Source organism: Aquarana catesbeiana, linkage group LG04, assembly GCF_042186555.1.
Source record: "Aquarana catesbeiana isolate 2022-GZ linkage group LG04, ASM4218655v1, whole genome shotgun sequence".
NCBI classification, from domain to species: Eukaryota; Metazoa; Chordata; class Amphibia; order Anura; family Ranidae; genus Aquarana; species Aquarana catesbeiana.
This window is the reverse complement of record NC_133327.1, coordinates 408,051,261-408,073,532: the sequence shown is the minus strand read 5'-3', so window position 1 is coordinate 408,073,532 and position 22,272 is coordinate 408,051,261. Positions and strand designations below refer to the sequence as shown.

General features: G+C 42.6%; 1 protein-coding gene across 1 annotated transcript in view; it reads left to right on the top strand.

Annotated features, from left to right (window-relative positions):
* The window catches only part of ARHGAP18 (Rho GTPase activating protein 18), a 198,748-nt gene that overhangs the window by 9,529 nt on the left and 166,947 nt on the right, over positions 1-22,272 (top strand). The window lies entirely within an intron of this gene.

Below are 22,272 nucleotides of genomic sequence, written 5' to 3'. Positions count from 1 at the left end.
GTCACAAAATTTGGCAGTCATCAATCTAAGCCTGTTGAAATGTACTACTTTTCTTTGACAAGAATTGTATTGTTTTAGGAAACTGGAACAGTGAAATTCCATACATAGCCTTCCACATACAATTGATATGTTTTAATTAGATTAAGGGTGGTGTTAGGATTGTGAAAGACCTGAGACACTCTAGGGCATTGATCCTCAAACTATGGCCCTCCAGATGTTGTATAAACTACACATCCCTTGAGGTATTGTAAAGCTCTGACATTCACAGACATGAAAAGGCATGATGGGAATTTTAGTTCCTGAACAACTAGAGGGCCATAGTTTGAAGACCCCTGCTCTAGGGCACATTAAAGTTTACAGTGCATTTAAGGTGCAGTTGTGGTGAGTTTCAATAGAAGTGAATGGAGGCAGTTGCAAAGCGTCAATGCTTGCCAGGCTTTGCAGGCAGTATATTTTTGCAGCGAGGCAACGCTAACACTGCAGTGTGAGCACCTCTATCCGCTTCCTTTTGTAACAATTTTGAATAGCATTGATAGGTGTTCGGGAAACATTAAAAACTGCGACCCAACCGCCTATTTTTAATGCCTGTGTGAAAGACCCCTAAACGAGAGTCTCACGGGCATGCCTACTGAATGCAGTAGTCAGGAATACATATTGGGCATGCATTTTGCAGATTGGTAGTACAGTGTCAACTGGCATAGGTGGTCACTGGAAAAGTACCACCTTACAATCATGGCAGTGGCATAATGGGCTCTTACATGGTGGCCAGTGGTGAAGTACTCCCTAAATTGGTGGTCAGCAATGTGTCCCCTTACCTTGGTGGTCAGTACTATAATCCCCCTTTTTACTGACATTTATTGGTCTTAACCTTCATTATGTCATTGATGTAATGACCCCTAAATTGATGGTCAGTGCTTTAGTGCTCTTTTATGTTTCTAGTCAGTGAAGAGCTTCTTTGTGTTGTTAATCAGTTATGCAGTACCAAGTTAAATTGCAGTTCAGTGGTATAATGTCTTCTAATGTTAGTGTCCAGTGTAGTGCCTGTTTACAGACCCCTCCCCCAGCACAGGCTGACTCCCCCAAGAAAGATCCTTCAGCACAGATGACCCCCCCCCCCATTACAGACCAACCCCCCCAATACAGGCCACTCAGCACAGACCGCCCCCCCCGCCTTAGCAAAGAGGCCTTAGCACAGACCAATCCCCCTCACAGACCTCTCATAACAGACAGACCCCCAGGACAGACTCCTAAATACAGATGGACCCCCCACCAGCACAGACCCCTAAGTACAGATGCACCCCCGTCACAGACCTCTCAGTACAGTCGAACAGCCCAAGCACAAACCTCTCAGTACAGACTCCCCCAGCACAGACTCCACTCCTAAATCCTCCTCCCAGCCCATCTTTTCAATACAGACACCCTTCCCCCAAGTACAGTTCCATCAATACAGAACCCCCTATTACAGACCTCTCAGTACAAACAAGTACAGGTCCATCAGTAGTAAAAACTCTCCCCCCAGTATATAGAAAGAGACAAAATACAAATAACAGTTATGAGTCTGGAGGATTGGAATGGGAACGTGGGCAGAGCTTAAGACGCCCTTAAAAGGAACTCTGGAAACTTCAACTTGCTAATGCCCAACAGTGCAGGCGGAGGCTGTGGTCATGATAAATCTGCATTGAGGTGACACTACAACTTTGAAGTAAGCACACTTCATGGCACAAATACCTCTTCATGTCTCATTAACTTAACAGTGACATTACACTTGACCAACTGTACACAGCCTTCCTTTCATGGTACAGCACATTTGAGGGGATACCGCAAAGCTTGTATCCCACTCTCCAGTCCGGCTTTAATGTCACCTCACTCCCAGTGACAAGCTACATGAACTAAGCCAACTCTTGAAGAATGTCTTCACACTTTCTTCCCCATAACATGCAGTTAGATACATAGGGGCTCCATGATGCAGATCTGGTCCCGGATACACGGAGCACAGGCCACTAGGGAAGTAACTGCATTCAATCAGCCCCTCTCTCCAGAGCACACCATCATCCTTGTTAGTTACACTGTACACATGATGGCTGGCAGCCTAAGCATCAAATACTCTACTGGTTACTCGTGGCAACAGCAATCAGATCTTTCACTCGTAGACCTTTGGTAGTGCACATCCCCTGATGTAAACCCTGTTCTTTTTGTACACTTGCCTTACATGCACCCCTTTGCAGGAACTTCAGACCAAGCATTTAAGAGCCTAATGCCGCGTACACACGGTCGGACTTTACGGCAGACTTTGCCCGGCGGACTTTTCGACGGACTTTATGACGGACTTTCTGAATGAACGGACTTGCCTACACACAATCCACCAAAGTCCATCGAATTCGTACGTGATGACGTACGACCGGACTAAAACAAGGAAGTTCATAGCCAGTAGCCAATAGCTGCCCTAGCGTGGCTTTTTGTCCGTCGAACTAGCATACAGACGAGCGGACTTTTCGACCGGACTAGATTTCGACGGATTGATTTAAAACATGTTTCAAATCTAAGTCCGTCCAACTTTTGAGAAAACAAAGTCCGCAGGAGCCCACACACATCGAATTGTCTGACGAAATCCCATCCGCCGGGCAAAGTCTACCGTAAAGTCCGCTCGTGTGTACGCGGCATAATAGCTTTTACTAATGTTTCTTGTAAGTGCAGAGTTAACAGATCACAGTCTTTCACAGTACAATGCTGGCACAGTTCCAGTGCATTCTATTTCTGGCTGCCCATGTCATAAACAAGGGAGAATTCTTATCTAAGGTCCTTGTTCTGGTTTCGGTACCCCCAGAGGGTGGCCACACGTTCCTAGAGGAGCTATATCTTGCAGCACAGCTTCCTGCAAGTTTCCATGAAGAAGGCTCCGCATGCAAAGGTTACCTCCCAATGTATTTGAGTCAAAGCAAGGGGCAGGACTATAAACACCCGGGAGTTAGCAACCTTAACCCTTCCCTAACCTCCCTGGGCAGCCTGTTCACAGACCTCACTAATATATACACAGTGTAGTACAATAACAAGACATAGCGCACACCCAAAAAGTAAGCAGCTGTCTACAGACTGACAAATAATGACAAGTTAACAGTGGATGACAAAAGTCTTTTATGAGACTAAGGCTGGCTATACATTATACAATTGTATTGTTCAATTTCCTTTAGATTTACCTTCAACCATGTAGTGCAAGGGCCTGCCTGACAGCATACATAATGAAAGTGTTTAAGTTTGACTTCATTGTGACAGACACACCCGGGATTATGGGCCCTGGCTTTTGGGGGAATGGTGCGCTTTGTGAGCTGTATGTCTGGGGACCCTTGAGGTGGTGTTACTTTGGATTCGGATCCTTGTCCCCCAGGACACACAGACTCTGGGAACCCTGTGAATGCCATATTGGAAATGGTGATTGGGAGGGTATGTCTTGGATTGCTTAAAATGGGACAGTAATATTTATCCACACTATCTCCCAGGATATATGTAAAGACTACTCTTGGTTTGTTTAATTCTGAACTCAACATGTTAGTTGACAGAGCTGATCACATTGGCCTCTACTCCTACTATAGTTTGTTGCCTACTAGGCTGAGGAGGGGGGGAGATCACTGTTTGTATTGTTAATTGTAATTAGCTCCTGCTATTGTGAGAAGGTGTCCTGTGTTTATACTAATGTGTGAAGCTCGGTGACAACAAGTCTGACCTGTAGTGAAATCCTGATTACTCATAACAAAGGATTAGTTAATTAGCTCATGTTAATTAGGTTTCTGGTTACAGATGTACTGTTAGAGTAATATGAGCAGGAGGGGGACCTCCTCTTCTACTATATATAAGACTTGTAATTTTGGTTCTAATAAAGAGTCCATGTTCAGCAATCAAACAAGTATCATCTTGCTTTGTGCTTGTGAGCGGTTGGAATATCTGATATCTGTATTCAGACTGGGAGGAAGTGGTATATGATGAAAGCACTCAAGCCGAGTGTAGGGACGTTCCGTTACATTCATATTCTACCATTTTGGTAAATCTAAAGGAAAACTGAACAACAAAATTGTATAATGTATGGTCAGCCTAAGGTATGTCTGGTATTTCATATAAAGAATGATTAAGTACTGCGCAAAAAACTTGGTGACCCTCCACTGCGCTACGGTGTATGATTAACAGTGACTATAGCTGCCAACTTAAAAAGGGGAACTATAACAAAGTATTCCAAAGAAAATCAGTGAAATGGAAATGGAAAAAATGACCAAAACTATTAGTGAGTCATAAAAATGGTGTTGATATCTGCTATTGTATACCCATGATCTAAAGTGCAAATACTAAACCAAAATGTTATATAATTATAATAATAACTGATTAAGTTAATTATCTGATGATGGAAATAGTGCAATAAAGTAATTACTGCATCACAGTGAATAATTCATGCATTCTTGATTTAAACTGTTAGAACAAAGTCCAAGCCAGAAAAAATTAAGTGCCAAAAAATGTGCAAATAAACAGGTGAATATGTAGTAATGATCTTCCTTTAATGATCTTCAGTTGCAACTGAAAATCTCGGATTATTGGGACATGATCAGGACAGCTTGTTCTGTTGAAAAACAGGATCGCTAGGAGAAAATAAAGGAAAGAACTAATGCAGCCATCACATCTAAGAATTGGGGGACATACCCCTGTCTGATGAGAAGCGTTGCCAATTAAGGAGTTCCATCTGTGGGGGCCCAACTTTATCCAGCTCGAGTAACCCCTTGGGGGGATGTTTATAAAGCTTACACGCCGCGCATGAGAATGCAAGGCATGTCTGGTGTTTGCCAAAACCCACAACAGTACAAAATAAACCATCATTGGTGAATTTCCTTGTCAAAAGAAGTTTATTGAGTATACAATGTTATAAAGATACATAAAGTAAGTTTACAAGGATCTATAAAGTAAGCTCATTGTTTTACAGTAGAGTTTATATAGGTAAATATCATGAAATTTCAAATATTAAACATTGGGTTCACGTAAACCTAAATTAAAGATATATATCATTTCCTTAGTTACTTTTGTAGGTATTTAAATGATTTATACCTACTATACATATTGTTTACAAGTAGAGTGTATATAGGTCAAATAAATTCTGATAATGAGCTTTAATCGTAAGGTGGAGAAAAGGAAAGAGAAAGAAGAAAAAGGGTTGAAAGGTAGAGGTATGGTCCACAAGGTTGTATCATTGGTGAATTTCATGGGTACAGCGACAGCATGGAACAGCACAGTTAGTAACAGAGAACAACTAAATAAATGATAACAGAGAGTACATGGTGATCAAAGCAAGGCAATTTTTGACTGAGGGTAGACAGAAGCAGGTGCACAGACTAGGCAATAATGACTGTGCTAAGGAATAGCAAAAGGTTAACAAGACAGCAAAGGACTAACACAAGACTGTTGAATAGTAAGGAAAAAACAGGCAAGGCGAAATGACAAAAAAAAGAAGTTGAACCACGAGGTATGACCAAGCAGAAGACAGCAGCAAAGACATAACTAAAGTTTAGGGCTATGCACCTCTGAACAAGGAAGCACATAGCAAATCTGGCACTCACGTTCCTGACAATTAGCAAGGATAGCTACCTGTTCCAGCTGAGGCTTGTGGGAAACAACAAATACATATAAATATGTATTTAAAGACAAGATCCATCATTTGGTCCATGTTTCATCCATATTTAAACAGTTTGCATTTAAACCTAATAATGTTTCTTCTAAGTCTAGGGATAACTGGTATGTGTGGGGATGCCTAACATTTTGCATTTTAGTTTATATATGTGCTCTTATTTGTTCAAGAAGGGGGTCTTATATTTGTTTATGTTGTATTTTTATTGTTTAACGTTTTTTTACTTTTTTTACTTTTATTACTATCACAAGGAGGCTGGCAATCCCCCATTGTGAGAACAACAAGCTTTCCTTAGGGAGATTGGAGACCTCAGAACTGATTACTGATGCCAGCTCCTCTTCCAAACCATGCAGATTGGTCAGTAAAAGTCGCAGATCTGCAGTTCACATGGCCAATACTATTGGTAACTCGGTTCTAAGTAGTTCAGGGTTTACTCCATTCACTGATCTCCCGCTGCCACCCAAAACTCTACTGTGTCAATCGTGGGCTAATATTTCTGTTCATCGAGTGTGTAAAAGGCAAGTTACCATTCTTGCCCTTTACACACTTTTAGTTTTTTTTTTGGCACTGTATAGGTAGCGTGAACTCTATTAAGGGAATCTTGACCTAGGCATTTGGTCACAAGTTTGCAGCTGAAGGGGCTTAATCGATTAATCCTGGGCGGTCCGCAATGTTGATAGAGAAGGGAATAGTTACAAACTCTCTCATGGATTTTTTTTTGCCATCTGTCTCCAACTGGGGGATTTTCCTTACTTCCCCATCCTGTATATACACTGAGAAATTAAAGGAAATCTCTCTAAAATGAGAGTAATGCTGTCACCAGAACAAATGTCCCCAATCGAAGATTTGCACAGCATTTCTTTTCTGGGGGTAACCTTGAAATTTGTTTTTGCTTTACATACATTTTAACTGTGATCATCTCTTACAACTGAGATGGCACGACCAAATGTGCAAGTATATGTCTATGTGACCAGTTGTTTGGAAGGTCTGAATCAGTGTATTCTGCAGTACATTGATTGTTGGAATCCCCAGCATGAACAGAAAAACAATCCACTTTTCTCTCTCTCTGCTTTTTTTAAACAAACATTATTAACAATTACAATAATAATACACTACCAAAATCTATTTTTATAAAATTAACTATAGGCCTGATTTAAATTGTATGTTTGTGATTTTCATGTTAGTTACAAAGAAACTCATTTTTTTTTTTATAATAGTATGAAATAATATGACATTTAAATAAACTCTGGAGTATAATAAAGTTTGTAGTTGCGTAACAATAACCATAGCAGCCCAAGCAGCTGCTTTGGGGCCAGGGAGGGGGCCCCATTAGGGAGGCTGTTGGTTGTAAATTAAACATAAAAAATCTGTGTGCACATGTAGAGAATACAAATTCAGTACTACATCATTAAGGCTTGGAGAGGTTACTTCTGTCACTGACCTTGTATCCCCATGCGACTTATCAATTGAAGAAGAGGGTACTGACATCAAACTTACAGGAAGAATCTTCAGAAACATGTCCTATTTCCAGTCACAGATCCCCCTTGCAGGCTGTGCTTTAAGGAGAATTTGCTTGACTATCTTAGGTAGTGTAGCTTTATCACCCTCAGAGCTTCTGGTCTTCCTGGTCAGCACTGAAAATAATCCTTATGCCGATACAGTTGTCCTCAAGCGGTAAAAGCTCAGTGTTCCCTTAGATAAAAAAGAGGTATTAAGATAGCTGAGATATGTACTGTAGTTCTACAAAAAAAAGCCAGAGTTTAAAGAAGTTTGTGTTAGGGTTAAAGAATAATTGTATGCAGGAGTACTAACAATGATGTTATAATATAAAACACTGGGAAGGTTATTATTGCTACCAACAACTTTGTTTTTGTTTTATTAATTACTACTCTCTCTCTTTCAGCACTTGCTAGCTGTGGTGATGTAAGAGATGAGATGATTTATAATTACAATGAGATCCTGAGAGCTGGTAACTAGGTAGAACATGGCCCCTGCTAGCAGGTTCATCTGTCACTATTACTACAGGACACTTATAAATTACAGTGATCAGAGGCCAGAGATCAAAACTTCAGAGCTCACATCTCCTAACTTCAGGCACTGTGTTAAGGTGAAACCCTTTCCTGTAACATGCCACGCATATCTATTGTAGCTTCCAGGCCTCTGCTCTGAAATCCAACATGAAGCCCAAGCAATGGGACCCAGGCCAGCCAACAGCCATACAGGGGATGTTAAACCCATACAATCCACACAAGCACAGTGGACATACTGTAGCAGGCCAATTACTTCTAATTCCCTCCAGAGTCCAACTCTCTTCTTAATTTAGCTCAATACATAGCCCCCTCAGATTCTTCTCAGAAAGAAGGGGATGTCCAGGTCAGATTGCTTTTGTAATAAAAAAAACATTTACATGAACCCGAAGGAATGTGCGCAATCCAATCAACAGAACAGCTTGAAATCTAACAGTAACCTCTGTAGTTCTCAACCTCCATTAAGGTGTCTAATTATCCTTCACAGGAAATCCTGTGCCAACGGTCTACATATTAAGATTTGGCTCCACTGGGAATTAAGACCCGCTCCCCCCACATAGGGGAGCCCCAATCCTGAACTACTGACATAATTTTTTCCTTCTTCTGCTTCTGCTGAACAGAAGTCCTCCTACCGGGATCTTCCATCTAATGACCCACCCCCCAGTATCCTCTGAGGGACCTTAGAAACCCAATGGTAAATAACTAAGACAGACAGGGAGTGCTGCCCAATAACCAGCAGTACTGTACTGACTATGCTGAAAGTTTTCCAGCAATACTGTACTGACTATGCTGAAAGTTCTCCAGCAGTACTGTACTGACTATGCTGAAAGTTCTCCAGCAGTACTGTACTGACTATGCTGAAAGTTCTCCAGCAGTACTGTACTGACTATGCTGAAAGTTCTCCTATACCAGTCCCTGATATAGACAAATTTATGTCAATATCAGTGACAGTATTGTCACAGCTGACACTGCCAGGTGCAACTGAGAGGAGTTGACGGTTGACCTCATCAAATTTTTGTTATGAGGTCCTATAATTTGTAAAAGTTCTCTGCCTCTGATATTCTGTTTCCCTTGGATTGCATGAGATCAAACTAAGAACATTTATTTGAGAAGCCAAAAAAAAAGTACATGTAAAAGTGTTTAGAAAATATAACTGATGAGAAAGACAGAAATAATAAATAAAACAGATGGCCGTGTAATGGTTTTCCGAGTGAGAGATTACAGCAAGGAAATGTGAGAGCACTTTAGTGTTTATGTATAAGTACAGTAAGGAGAATGAAATGTAAATATTAAGAAAAGCAATGCTAATAAATACACATAGGCAACGATGCTGTATTTCTAGAAGAAACTAAGAGAGATTTCACAGACCATATACTACTTCCTCCTTTAAATAGAGGAAAGGTAATTCAATGTATGGTTTGTTTGCTAATCTTTGTATTGGCGAAAATTGTTGGATTTATTGGATTATTTTAGCATAACATTTTCTTTTTAAAACTGATGCAAGAAATTAAGAATATATCCCTTACTGATGTTTCTCACCATGTATACCTCTAGTCTTATTTGTCATGTACGTTAACAGGCACACTTTTGCTACTCAATATGTAAAGCAAATAGCTGATTCTGTTTGTCCCAGCAGAAAATTCCCCATTCTGCTAAATACTGTATATTAAAATGGTTTTACTGCAGAATCCTTCCTGCTTCTATTTTAAAGATAGCACAAATGGCCACTTTGAGATTCTTCAGGAAGGATGTGGTCAACAATCCTGCTTGTATATGAACAAAGTGATGTTCAATAGTTCTCTGGTGTTATAAGTCTGCCAAGCATGTGCCTACATGATGACTACGTATCTATTCATTGTGTGTAATATTAGCATATAGTAAATTAAAATTAATTTATATATTCTCTTTCAGAGGTTTATTTACACCCTTTACATTACCAGAAGGTGGCGCAGTGTGGCTGAGGATAACAAGGTGGTAGTTATTGTAAGGGTCTAGGCTAGACAACATGTCCTGGACATTTTCTGGTTTTATATAATAAATAACAGTAAAGAACAGGAATTCAAATCGATAATATTTCTAGGTATGCATATGTACAAGAAGACACTTTACAGTACAGTAGCATGGCAATCGGTATGCAGAATTTACAGTTGTGTGCTTGAGGAGTGTTCATTAATCAGGTGCCCTTGGCTGGCATAAAGTAGCCTCTCATTAGAGTGCTGTGCTGGGGATACAAGATGCACAAATGTGTCAAACCAAAACAAGCAAGCAAAAGAATCCCAAGGAATATACTATCCTACTTTCTCACACATACTTTCAAACTGGATAAAGACCAATCTTTGTGCCAATTATAGACTGATAGCTCTACTGAACTCTGATCTGAAGATCTGCTTACTCTGGGTAAACAGTGATGATATGAATGCTGTTTTTACCTCTGGCTCTAATCGGGAAGTGAGAGGGCAGTCTGTGGATCACCTCACTCTCAGTGCTGTCTCTCTCTTTAGTGGTATCACTGGTCAGCGTGACAATGGTGGGTTACACAAAGTAGCACCCTCCTACCATCCACCCACATAAAAGTTGCAGTCCTTGGCATTACCAACAGACAGCATACAATATACAAGAACAGTAGTAGTAAAGAAAAATGCATACAACAAAAGAAGAAATATTTCAAGCAATTTAATCAGAGTACAGTACTTGACAGGCACGAGTGCTCTAGTGGCTCACTAGGGCAGGTAAGGCTTAGTATCCAAGGACTGTCCTTCCTCAACAACAGGATCACAAAGTTGTTAATTCAACAGAATGATCAGTGCTTTCTTGACTGGAGATGTCCAATGTGGCAGGTTTCAGCAAGGGTTCCTTGGCCAAGGATACTTGAGGTGATTGTAGCCCTATTAGTACGTTTGCAACAAAAAACAACTGAGTACTGTCTGATACTTTATATGTTTGCACTAACATCCAAAGTTTCAGGACAAGCTTTCAGGGTGTACCCACTTTAAGGTCCAATCAGGTTAGTACTGCTTGGACCTTGAATAAGGGGGTACACCACGAAACTTTGTCCTGAAAATTTGGATTATTTCGCAAATATAGAAAAGTATCACATACAGTACTTTTTTAGTTTTTTTTTAACCAAAGATACAAGCTCAACTGCAGGAAGAGTAGGAAGACATCATTCCCACTAGAAAGTGGTCGGAGAGGGCATCTATCCTGAGTCCAGGTGATTGGTTGCCCCTACAGATGGTGATGAGTCGGCAACCACAAGAGCGTGGCTCCGAGCATATCTCAGCACACAAGGTAGCAGCAAATTCTAATATAACTGTTTTCGAAGTTCACTTTGCCCTTCAAATAAAACATTGTACACTGCACACCCTGAAAAGGCGTCTGTTCAAGCAGATAGGCAGTTGACTCCCTTTTGGCCTTCAGCTTGCTGCTTCTGGTGTGTTTGGGGTTGTACGCCAAGGCTCTGTCCCTAGGCGACAATTGAAGCTCAAATGCACCTTCTGCTGCCAAGTTCTGATGTCACATGCTCGAGCAGGAGCTCTGCAGTAATGTGACTGCATGGGAAAATTTACAGTGCAATTAATGCTAAAATGTATGCATTGTAATGAGTAACAATGGGGGTGGAGGAGGGGGCAGCAATATTTTAAAATGAAATTATTGTTTAACCTTTCCTTCTACTTTAAGCACTTATATTTTCAACATAATCAAAACACTGCATTTAACTAGTGTCAGGAGCAGCAGTTCCAAATTCTCAGTGTCTGGACTGAAGAAAAAAAAACATACAGTCCCAATCTCAGGAGCAGGCAACGTATTACTATGTTAGTCAGGTATGAAAATATTGTATTTAGCCTATATAGTGAACCACTCTATTTTTATTCTTATGTTGATTTGCCTAGGCTGTGGAGTGGACCCTTACTAAGCAGGAGTGTCTCTATTTTAAAATTAGTTCTGCTGGGCGCTAGTCAGCTTAGGCCTGAACTAAGTTTTGCTCTCTGTAAGCTTTACTATAATTTCAGGTTATTGTTTGCTTCTGCGAGCTGTTGATGAGTGTCCCTGACAATAAAGTAAGACAATCCAATAGCCTGAGTTATGAATATTTACATCTCCCTGACCAACTATTAGGAGGCTTTTTGTCAGTAGTGTATGCTAGGAACGAGTACAAATATTTGGGGAAAACTTCTGGTAAAGTTCTTGCCTCCCAGGCTTTGCCTGTGGAGAATGTGTTTGCTGCCTGGTGAGAGCACATGTGTTTGCAGAAGAAAGGCCAGAGTTTGGGGCCAAAAAAGCTTGCACTACCTGGCCAATTAATATATCCAGGTGGAATGAAGCTGGAACCTGCTCCAGGGGTTCAGAGTCTCCAAAGAGTTAGGTGCAAACTTGGAAGTTTAGTGGTTCATCCAAAGGGATCATGTACTGCAACTGAACGACTGTAAGCAGGATTTGGAGTATGTGTGTGTGTCTGTTTTTCTAGTATTGTGTGCCTTAAACCCTCTCCCTCTTGGTTTACAGATTTAAATAAGCTCAAACTTTTCAAAAGTGACTTCACAAGAAGTCAAGGATCTAGCTCTGAGTTTAAATTTCAGCTCACTGAGCCACTTGGGAATCCCTAGCTGCCTTGGGCATGCTTCAATAAATTCATAAGTGTCTAAATTTCCATAGTTGGCATTATCATGATGTTCTAAATGGCTATGAATTTGCAAATCAAATTTAGTGTCATCATGGTATCCTAGATTTCTAAGGTCAGGCTATACTCAGGGCCTGGACTTGTTAGCACCAAGGGTACTAAGCTTCGAACCTTGTCTCTCAGGAATCCAATGCCAGAAACTCAGTGGTCAGCAGATGCTCTGATGATGGGGTGTTCCATATCTCTCAACCCTTTGAGACATGAAGAGGGACATCTTTTAGCATAGAATGTTTTAGCAAAGAAGACACCTCTGCCATACCCCTGATAACATATACGCTATATAAAGAAAGAAAAAAAAAAAAAAAACAAAGTAAGAAGGATCATAAAAACCCACAGTTTTTCTCTACTACTACTTTTCCTTTATAATAGCTATTGAAACCAACCAATGTGCAATAATCTGACAAATGGTTGAAACGTTTGGTGACAATTTAACATTTTCCCACTGAACTTTGTACTAAAGCTAAAAGAGGGACACTTAAAGGGGTTGTAAACCCTTGTTTTTTCATTTTCTTAAATAATAACAAACATATCATACTTACCTCCACTGTGCAGCTCGTTTTGCACAGAGTCATCTTCTGGGGTCCCCCAATGGCGCTCGCGGCTCCTCTCTGCATTGGAAAAGCCCCTAGGAAAAGCTCTCTCCCTAGGGCTTACCGTGCGGGCACGCTCCCAAGTCCAGCATTTGCGTCCATAGACACAGAATGCCGGACTTGGACCCACCCCCGGAGCCTGCATCATTGGATTTGATTGACAGCAGCGGGAGCCAATCTATCCAATCAAGAGCCGAGACCCCAGCCAGAGAGAGTTTGCGTGTCTCTGGCGTGGGAATGAACGGGCTCAGGTGAGTAAAACAGGGGACTGGGGGGCTGCTCAGTGACAGAAGTTTTTTCACCTTAATGCATAGGATACATTAAGGTGAAAAAACACAAGGGTTTACAACCCCTTTAAGGAAGGATAATGGACATTTAGGATTTGGGATCATTTTTAAAACCTTTGCAGAGCCTTGACTTAAAGTGTATTTTACCCCAACATTTCATATTCCTGATATACTGTATATCTGTTGTACCATGTATGTATGCAGTGGTGTATTTAGGTTTTGTGCTGCCCTAGGCCTGACTAAACTCGTGCACCCCCTAATTTAAATATGACTCACCCATTCCTTTCAAGGCCACACCCCTTTCTGTTTAAAACCCTCCCGGTCATCTGTAAACCACACCCCTTCCTCTTTAGGCTCCACCTTTTCCTCATAGAGCTCCACCTCTTCCTCTCTACCTTAAAAGTGGGTACCAAGTGCCTACTTGTAAGCTCCTTGAGGGCAGGAACTGATGTGATTGTACAATGCAGGCCTCAAAATCTCAAGTCCTGAGCCACTAGCTAGGCCTTAAGAGTTACTCACCACCAGTTTCCCCACCCAATCCCTACCCTGCCCCGCCCCTAAACTGTAATGTCCCTTTCACACGGGGTCAATCTGTTTTGACATACTCCACTAGCTCAGCGGGTCTTGCTCCGTTGATCCCCACTGAGAGCAGGCAGATGACAGATCCATCTCCGATCACTGTGCTGAGATGGACCTGTCAGAGCCCCTCTCTCCTCTATGGGAAGATCGTACGTCAGCTGGTGACAGGCCCTCTTACCAGACCCAGCGAAAAAGCAGCAATGATCCCTCCGGCTGGATGTTCGCTCACCCTGTGTTGTGTAGCGCTCTCTCTGGTGGTGATGGGCAGCGTGGCACTCTCTGGTGGTACTGGGCAGCATGGTGCTCTTTCTGGTGGTGCTGGGCAGCGTGGCGCTCTCTCTGGTGGTGCTGGGCAGCGTGGCGCTCTCTGGTGGCACTGGGCAGTGTGACGCTCTCTCTCTGGTGGCGCTGGGCACCATGGCGCTCTCTTTGGTGGCGCTCTCTCTGGTGGTGCTGGTAAGTGTGGAACTCTCTCTGGCTTCCCCCAGCACAGTCCTCACTTTTTCCTGTCTCCTATAATTGGCTGCTACAGTGTGGTACTCACTCCCTCAGTTTGTTCCCGGGATCTCTCTCTCTTCCTCCAGCAGAGTGCATGCTGGGGGGTGTAGCTGGCTCCCTCTGCAGAACAATGGAGAAGACAATCTTCTGGGACTACATGTCCCATGATGCTCCCCTAGTCTCTTGTGGCCAATGGGGAGGGGGAAAAAAGCTGGGTGATGAAGCTGAAAACAGCCCTCTCTCTGTGGACAGGAAAAGGGGGGGGGAGCGGGGGGAAACCTTCCGACAGCCCGCAGCTCGCCTCTCCCCTATCAGAGTGCAGCTTCTGAGTTCTCCTGAGAAGTGCATTCCGCCCCCACCCGCAGCGTGGCCAATGCCTGGGGGTTTTCCACCTCCTGGACACAGACAGACCCAGCCCTGGGGAAAAGTTACAATGTGTAAGGATGCCAGTGGAGAAGGGTAGGCGGAGCATTAGGCTTTTTTCATGCGGGGGGGGCGATTTTTTTGCTGCCCCCGCTGTAAAGTGCCGCCCTAGGCCTGGCCAAGAGACAGCACTGTATGTACATTAAAAAGTATCCTGTTTTCTTTGTATTGTATTTCTTTGTATTCCTTTATGTGAAATACCTGGTGATCCTGGCAGTCCCCCTGCTTTCCTATTACACACTGACCATGCTAGGCATTGAAACTCATCCATCCCAGTGAGGTCAATTTTCTTGCTTTGCAGGGAGAACAGTCTACCTGTCCTCCAATGGTCAGACTTGAGCGCCCCCCCCTGCACAGCCATTTACTGGGAAGATTAAGGTCCTGCTGTTTCTCTCCCTCTTCCTGACACAAGCTCCTTATGCATTTGAGAACAGAGATTACATGATCACAGAGTCCACAATCCCTTTCTCTGCAGCCTCAGCTGCACTGCAGATTAATGAAAAGGAAGCCTTCTATTCATTCACAAATTGAAGCATAGTAAACATTCCCCGCCCTCTACTTTGACACGGATCTCCCGCAGTGTGCCCTAGCTGCAGCTGGGAGAGGGGCAGGAGAGGGTGGAGGGGAAGCCGGGGATCTCAGGAAATGGGGGGGGGGGTTGTAGCTGCAGATCCATTTAGAGATTTGATCTCCACATGGCTCCACTGCAGCAACTGAAGCCAAGGGGAAAGGGGGAAAAGCCGGTAGTAGTTGAGCCACGGGGGATTGGTGCTCTGTAGGGTGGGTGGGGGGGAATCGGTGCTGCAGAGGGATCAAAAGAATGGTGTAAAGGCATTTTAGAGGACAGCAGAGGGATGTGGAGTGGCGAGGAGCACAAGAGAGAAGGGCAAAGCAGTGTTGGGGGGTCATATTTAGGTTCCAGGATCCAGAGGATCAAGTTGCCTGAAAAAAAATCTCTGCTATAAGCAAACAGTATGTACAAAAAAAATCACGATCAACTGGTCACAGTGTGTAAAAAAAAAAAAAGAAATAAAAAAAAGAAAAAATATTTAAAAATTGTTTTTTTTTTTTCACATACAGTCATCAGTCAGTGCCCTTGGTCACCACCACACCACTTATATAATGACGCTGTACTGCACCGGTGACAGTATGTAAACATTTTTAACCACTTGCCGCCCGCCATATAGCAAAATGATGGCAGCAAAGTGGTTTCTATATCCTGACTGGGCGTCATATGACGTCCTCAGGATATTAAGCCGCTGCGCGCCCCCAGGGGCGCGCATTGCGGCGATCGTTGCCGCTGCGCGCCCCCGGGGGCGTGCATTGCGGCGATCGTTGTTGGGGACGGAGACTCTTTACCACGTGATCAGCCGTGTCCAATCACGGCTGATCACGATGTAAACAGAAAGAGCCGGTGATCGGCTTTTCCTCACTCGCGTCTGTCGGACGCGAGTAGAGGAGAGCTGATCGACTGTTCCTCTGACAGGGGGGTCTGTGCTGATCGATTATCAGCACAGCCCCCCTGAGGATGCCCACACTGGACCACCAGGGATGCCACTAGGACCACCAGGGATGTCACCACAAGGTATGCCACCCTAGATCACCAGGGATGCCAATCAGTGCCCACAATAGATGCCAATCAGTGCCCACAATGGATGCCAATAAGTGCCCACAATGGGCATCACTGATTGGCATTCATTATTGTTTGGCACTGATTGTCATCCACCAGTACAATACAGTGCCACCTATCAGTGCCCATCCATGCTGCCTATCAGTGCCCATCCCTGCTGCCTATCCATGCCCATCTGTGCTGCCTATCTGTTCCCATCCATGCCACCTATCCATGCCCGTCTGTGCCCATCCGTGCCACATATCAGGGCCACCTATCAGTGCCCATCAGTGCCGCCTATCAGTGTCCCATCAGTGCCGCATATTAGTGCCCATCATCAGTGCCCATCAATGCCACCTCATCAGTGCCACCTCATTGGTGCCACCTCATCGGTGCCCATCAGTGCCGCCTTATCAGTGCCTGTCAGTGCAGCCCCATCAGTGCCCATCAGTGAAGGAGAAAACTTACTTATTTACAAAGTTTTGTAATTGAAACAAAAAAAACATTTATTTTTTCAAAATTTTCGGTCTTTTTTTATTTGTTTAGCAGAAAATAAAAATCCCAGAGATGATCAAATACCACAAAAGAAAACTCTATTTGTGGGAACAAAATGATAAAAATTTAGCTTGGGTACAGTATAGCATGACTGCGCAATTGTCATTCAAAGTGTGACAGCGCTGAAAGCTGAAAATTGGTCTGGGCAGGAAGGTGTAAGTGCCCTGTACTGAAGTGGTTTAAAAAATGTGAAAAAAACAATTTTTTTTTCTTCATTTTCAAAAAAATTGTGACAAAAAAAATTGCAACTTCTAAAAACACATCATGCCTCTTACTACAAACTTCAGAATGTTTACCTACCAAAAAGGAGTCATTTGGGGGGTATTTGTACTGTCCTAACATTTTCGAGTCTCAAGAAATTAGATAGGGTGTCAGTACATCAGGATTGATGGATTTTTCAGATATATACCATAGTTTGTGGACTCTATAACTTTCACACAGACTAAATAATAAACACTGATTTAGGTTATTTTCACCAAAGAAATGTAGCAGAATACTGTTTGGTTTATTATTATTTATTTGCAAAATTTTATAACAGAAACGAAGAAAAGCATTTTTTTTTTTCAAAATGTTTGGCCTTTTCTTGTTTATTTAGCACAAAAAAAACTGTGTTGATTAAATACCATGAAAGCTCTATTTGTGTGAAAAAACAATACAAATTTAATTTGGGTACAGTGTTGCATAACCACGCAAATGTCATTCAAAGTGTAACCGTGCTAATAGCTGAAAATTAGCCTGGGCAGGAAGGGGGTAAAAGTGCCCGGTATTGAAGTGGTTAAAATTGTCTGCATGCACACTCTGAAGTTGAGGAAGTGTGTTTGCCAACTGCTGGGTGAAGTTGCTTAATTTATGTCTGAATACTTTTCTTACTAACATGTTTTCAGAATACAAAATATTAATAGCCGGTATATAAATACTGTATCTGCGAAAAATACATAACTTTTTTATACCAAGAAAGCTGCCCTATAAATGAAATTTATGAGTTAATATTTCCCTAGTAAACCAAATATGCAGCTATAATATGTGTGCAGGTTGGCTCCCTTTTCATAATAATTCCTTTAACATGGGTTTAGAGCCATCACTGGCATAGCATATAATTACAGAGCCTCTAAATAACCACAAAACTTCAGCAAACATCACTAAAAATATCAAAAAAGCTAAATTGCAGGCTGATTTACTCTAGAAATAAATGTGAGAAGCACCTTACTTTTTGCCACATTAATCCTCTAAAATAATAGCCGTTATGATTATTTTCTGCTGTGACACTAGATGGGGACATTTATTCAGTAACCGCCGGGAAACTTTTCCATAAGATTTACTGCCCATAACCTAAGGGGGCCACATGTGTATCATTTATGCAAATAAAATGATCAAATTTAATACAAATAATAGATCAAATATCTTCCATTCAATCAATTTTATGAACTCTCGGTCGATTATTAGAGTTAAAATTTAATTTAAATTTAAATTAAAAAAATATCTGCATGTTTTCAGAGATTCGAAATTTAGGTTGATGGAGTGATCATTTTGTAAAAGATTATATACATTTTTATCTGACAGATCATATGCTGCATTGATATTTTCAGTCGATCGCAAAGTGAACAACAATATTGCATGTTTCATGCTTCAATATTTATCTAAGCGATTCACAAATCACTACATTTAAATTGGTCATACGTGTATTGATTTGTGATTGATCTAGGTATGAGTCACTGCAAGAAAGGCATTCGTCACTGACATTGGTGTGCACAGCCTTTTGTATTAGAGTGTGCCCCCCAAAACTCAAATACACGTGTGTGTGTGTGTATATATGTATATGTGTATATGTATATGTGTATATGTGTATATATATATATATATATATATAAATATATATATATATATATATATATATATAAAACCAAAAGTATTGGGACACGTTGGGATTAATTGTAACTGCCAGCCTTGTAATGCCTCATGGGAAATGTAGTTCCACAACAGTTAAAGGGCCCCAGGTTGCCTACCCCTGCACTATAGGATAACACACTTGGGACACCTTTGGGGGCTCCAAAGAGAATAGTAATGTGGGGCACATAGTGCCCCCTAACCCCCCTGTCATGCCCTGTTCCGAACCCGGACACATGATTCAAAACCCGGACTGTACAGGTGAATCCAGGACAGGTGGCAACTCTAACTGGTGCACAGTCATGTTGGAACAGGAAGGGGCCATCCTCAAACTGTTCCCACAAATTTGGGAGCATGAAATTGTTCAAGATGTCTTGGTATGCTGATGCCTTAAGAATTCCCTTCCCTGGAACTAAGGGGCCAAGCCCAACCCCTGAAAAACAATCCCACATCATAATCCCCCCTCCACCAAATGATTTGGACCAGAGCACAAAGCAAGGTTCATGAAGACATGGATAAGTGAGTTTGGGATGGAGGAACTTGACTGGTATGCACAGAGTCCTGACCTCAACCCGACAGAATACCTTTGGGATGAATTAGAGCGGAGACTGTGATCCAGGCCATTTGAGACAAAGAAAGAGGCTAAGGACAGAGATTCCCTAGTCCCTTTTTCTGCAGCCCCAGCTGCATTGCACAGTGAATGAAGTACTCTGTGCTAAGCAGCTTCCTGTTCATTCAAAAACTGAAGCATAGTAAACATAGTCATGAATGAACACAGTGAGTGATTGTCACCGATCACTCACTGTGTTAATGCAGAAATGAAAGGGGCCAATAAATGATATATTTACAGGCCTCTTCCCACTCTCTATCCTGAATAGATCCCCATAGCAGCTGGGAGGAGCGGAAAGGAGGGGAAACCGGGAGCTCTGTAAGGAGACAGGGGGCTGGGGAGCACACAGGGGGGCTGGGGAGCACACAGGGGGGCTGGGGGAGCAGAAAAAAGAGGAACAGGAATAGGGGGCCGACATGTACTGGTATCGATCCACTGTATTTACCTCCTGTGGCAGCTAAATGCTGGCAGGAGAGAGAGGAGGAGAAGCAGGCTTTCAGCTGGTGCAGGAGGAAAACACAGATCGGTTCCTCGAATTAGGGTGTGCCAAGGCACACCTGGCACACCCCGTGTGCATGCACATGGTCACTGATTAAATTGAACAGTGTTGATTGAAAATATGATCTATCAGAAATGATCTATTGACAACGATTATTTAATCAATCTATATTATGACTGTATTAACTGGCTTGCACACAGATATTCATTCAGTTGTTCAGAAACAACAGAAATAAATCCAATCATGGCTAATCGACTGCCAATGTTGAAATTGATCAAAAGCTTAGTAATACCTCATTCACATGACCAAATCAGCCATGGCGCGCCAAGTATGCCACGTACAGGAAGACCGTACAGGTCAATGATAGGAGCCACGGCTGTAGGCACGTATTGTATCTGCGTAGTTGCATGCAGTTAGGGATCCTCTGTCCACGTGTTCTCAAAGAGTTAAGTTCTGTTATTTCAAACCGGTGGCTATTCTATTGCATTGGGTGCAGCTGCTGTTCAACCAACAATTTTTCAATTCAAAGATTAGGGCGAGAGGATCAGGCTCCTGAGGAAATTTGCATAGTGTATGGTCAGCTTTAGGGCGATTACAGGCATACACTGCATTCCAGCAGCAATAATCAGCAGATTCTTGAGGCTGGGATCACAGGTGTATGCGAATATTGGAATCAGCTCAGCCTGTTCAGAAAAATGACAGGCTGAGAGGAGCCATCGCTGTTCGTATGTATCTGCACAAACAGCAGTTAGGCTTGCCATACATGTTACAATATGATTGTACAATCTCCTTTAGATCTACCAATAAGTATTCAGGCTGCATCCTCCTACCTAGTAACCGGCGGGAAACTGTTTTTATAAGTTTTACTGCCAATAGCCTAAGGGGCTGCATGTGTATCATTCATGCAAATATACTGATCAAATTAAATAAAAATAATAAATCAAATATCTTCCATTCAATCAATTTAATGAACTCTCGGTCGATTATTAGTGTTACAATTTTGTAAATCACTTCTGACGGATTAAAGAAATATCTGCATGTTTTCAGAGATTCATAATTCAGATCGATGGAGTGATCATTTTGTAAAAGATTGTACACATTTATATCTGACTGAAGGTATGTTGGATCAATATTTTCAACGGATGGCAAAGTGCTTTAATATTTAAATCAATGATAAATTGCTTGTTCGCAAAGTCATTCAAAAATTGCTACATTTAAATTGGCTATACACATATTGATGTTGATGTTGGGCTGACGGTGGCTGAAGCCCCGAGTGGGTCCCCAAAAAGCCCCGGGTCTCAGGTGGGCACGGTTCTATTATTAGCTCCGAGCGCTGCCGCCGAGCGGGAACCGATCTGACCCGAGCATGGCTGAGTGTAATAGCAGGTCCCGCCTTCTGGAGCCTGCAGCGCTGATGGATCTCCCACTGGTCCAATGCAGGTACCGCGGGACGTGTGACATCCATTATAGGTGCTGCAGGCTCCAGAAGGCGGGAATTACAATACAGCCGCCGCGCCACTGTGAGAAGATCCCGACCCCACTCGGCGCTCTGGCAGGTGGCTCTCCTCATCATGGCTCTGGCTGCGTGGAGTCTACTCTACTGTGTGATGGGCGCGTCGCTGAGCTGCAGGAGGACATCTGAAGTCTGGTCAGGTAGGTCAGTGTAGGTCAGTATAGGTCAGGTAGGTCAGTGTGTGTCAAGTAGGTCAGTGTAGGTCATTGTAGGTCAGTGTAGGCCAATGACAAGAGGAGCCAGGGGGGCGGGGCTGAGTCCTTCTGTCTGTGTCAATGGGGAGCGCGCCCGCACGAGTGCCCCCCGAGGGAGAGCAGCTCTCCAATGGGGCATTTAAGAAGAGAAGTAGGAACCCAAGAAGAGGAGGATTGGGGCCACTCTGTGCAAAACCAACTGCACAGCCGAGGTAAGTATGACATGTTTTTTTTAAAAAACCCGAACCTTTACATATCCTTTAAACTGTTGGCCTTTTTTTGTTTATAGCGCAAGAAATAAAAACTGCACAGGTGATCAAATACCACCAAAAGAAAGCTCTATTTGTGTGAAAAAAATACATACGTTTTATTTGGGTACAGCATTGTACGACCACGCAATTGTCAGTTAAAGTGACGCAGTTCCGCATGGCAAAAAATGGCCTGGTCATAAAGGAGCGAGGGGTAAATCTTCCGGAGCTGAAGTGGTTAATAGAGATATTATTCTATTTCTGAATATTTATTCGTTATACATCTCGGATATGTTATATCTTTTATTATTAATATGTCAATTATTGACATATCTGTTATCATTTTTATGTCTTTGGGCTAGTTCACACTGCTGCGATGCGGGAACTCTGCAAATCCACTGCGGGTTCCCACATCACAGCTT